Source organism: Hevea brasiliensis, chromosome 2 (genome assembly GCF_030052815.1).
Source record: "Hevea brasiliensis isolate MT/VB/25A 57/8 chromosome 2, ASM3005281v1, whole genome shotgun sequence".
Classification (NCBI taxonomy): domain Eukaryota; kingdom Viridiplantae; phylum Streptophyta; class Magnoliopsida; order Malpighiales; family Euphorbiaceae; genus Hevea; species Hevea brasiliensis.
Window position 1 is genome coordinate 22,763,645 of NC_079494.1, and position 2,082 is coordinate 22,765,726.

At 39.5% G+C, this 2,082-nt stretch overlaps 1 long non-coding RNA gene across 1 annotated transcript; it reads left to right on the plus strand.

The window, feature by feature from the left end:
• The first annotated feature begins 401 nt into the window (after window positions 1-401).
• LOC131170523 (uncharacterized) lies at window positions 402-1,202 on the plus strand. Its single transcript, XR_009141278.1, has 2 exons — window positions 402-465; window positions 1,039-1,202. It is a non-coding gene; the product is annotated as an uncharacterized LOC131170523 (long non-coding RNA).
• Window positions 1,203-2,082: the final 880 nt, after the last annotated feature.

The following is a 2,082-nucleotide window of genomic DNA, read 5'->3' on the forward strand; positions in this document are numbered from 1 at the left end:
TAAATAGGATTAAAAATCAATAAAATATTCGTGGTAGCTCGAAAAATTATGATTCTTTTTGCAATAGCCTAGTAATATTGTTAAGGACCGCGGGGCAAAGTTTTAGAATTTTTAGAGCTTATTTGGGCAGTTTTTGCAAAAATGATCAATTATAAGGACTAAATTGAAATTTTACATACTGTGATGAATGATTGATTTGATGGGCCCAGGAGGGGCTGTGTGATGAGATTGAGTTGTGGATATATGGATTGTGAATATAGAAATGTGTTTTGTGCCATTTTGCAAGTTGGGTAGGTCCTAGGTATAGGGGAGACTCTGCCGGATTTTCGGCACGACTTAGGACGTATTTGGTCTTTTCTTGATTGTATTGAGTCATTTGAATTAAATAATTGTAATGTAATTGTCAGGTGAGCCGGGATAGCCTTCTTCCTCCGCCCAGCCGCCACAGTGACCGTTGTCAAGTCTGTGAGTAAAATATTAATTTTAATTGTAATTTCACTATTATTATATGTTCAAGCATGCCCATGCATCACTTATATGCATATATCTATTTAGATAAACTTTAGGCACGATTTATGTTGCATTCATAACTGTGAAAGTGTCATGTATGTTGTTGTGGTAATTTGGAGCAGTGTGTGTGCGTTGGCGTGCGTGTGATGTGGTGTGGACTATGGATAGGACGGGTAGACACGGCTTGAGATCTTCGCTGGGACCCGGTCCTTAGGGGTAGACACGACTTGAGTTCTTCGCTGGGACCCCGATTTGGTTAATTAAGTGGAAGTCCGAGCTGAGTTCTTCGCTGGCACAGTTGGAATTAAGATAGCTGTATAGGGGATCAGCTCCCATATATTATGATTGATATTATTGGGTGTGTGAGTGCTCCAAATTACCTTTTTGATGTTATGATGTGAAATTATTGCTGGTGTTGCATTTCACTCTACATGGTGCATTAATTTTAGATAGTTATAGAGATTATGGTTAAAATTGATATTTTACTCTCTGAGTCGAACGCTCACTCCTGTTCAATATTTTTTTCAGGCTACAGGAGGATTTTATTGTGGTTAACCTGCTTTTCTCCTTCGCAGGTTGTTTATCAATATTTGTGTAATTTTATTTACTCCTAGAATTTTCGCATGTGTTAGAAATATTTAAATGATTCGGGTCTGTAATATAAATTGTTATGTGGACCGGTAAAATTACTATATGCATGTTTGATGGACTGGATGAGGGAGCTGAGCTCCCATTTATCTTTATGTTGATGTGAGTATGTAGAGGGTGAGCTGAGCTCCCCAATTGATGATATATTTTGTTTACAGGTCGGGTGAGTCAAAAACTCCCCGTTGAAAGGTCCACTTTATGGCCGGACTCTGTCCGGTTGATTTCTTGAAATTGGGCCCAAATGGGCCTTAGAGTTGGGTTGAGTGAATAGTTAGGCTTACTACGGGCCTCGGGGGCTTTAGGCTGGCCCAGGTCCTAGTGCCGGTCCGGCCCATAGGTTGGGTCGTGACAGAATCAGCTAGTTTTTCAGCTGATGCTATTTTCTACATGACTACATCGCCTTGCCCAACTATCTCTCTAATAATGTGGTAGCGCCTTTCTATGTGTTTGGATTTCTAGTGAGACCAGGGTTCCTGATATCCAAACTTCTTCTTTTGCAACATCTGATGCAGCAATATACTCAGTCTCTATAGTGGAATCAATTGTCGTACTCTGTTTAGAACTCTTCCAACTAACTGCACTTCCTTTTCAAATGAACACAAATCTAGAGGTAGACTTTCTATCATCGATATCTGATTGGAAATCAGAATTAGTATAACCATCCAATTGCAAGTCGCCATCTCCATATATCAAGAATAAATCCTTAGCTCTTCTCAAGTACTTAAGGATATTCTTGACAGCTATCCAGTGTTCCAAACCTAGATTGGATTGATACCTGCTAGTCAAACTAACAGCATATGCAATATTCGGCCTAATACACATCATTGCATACATCAAACTTCCAATAGCCGAAGCATATGGAATCCTAGCCATTTTACCTCTTTCTTTAGGTGTCTTTGGAGATATCTCTTTAGAAAGGTGGAT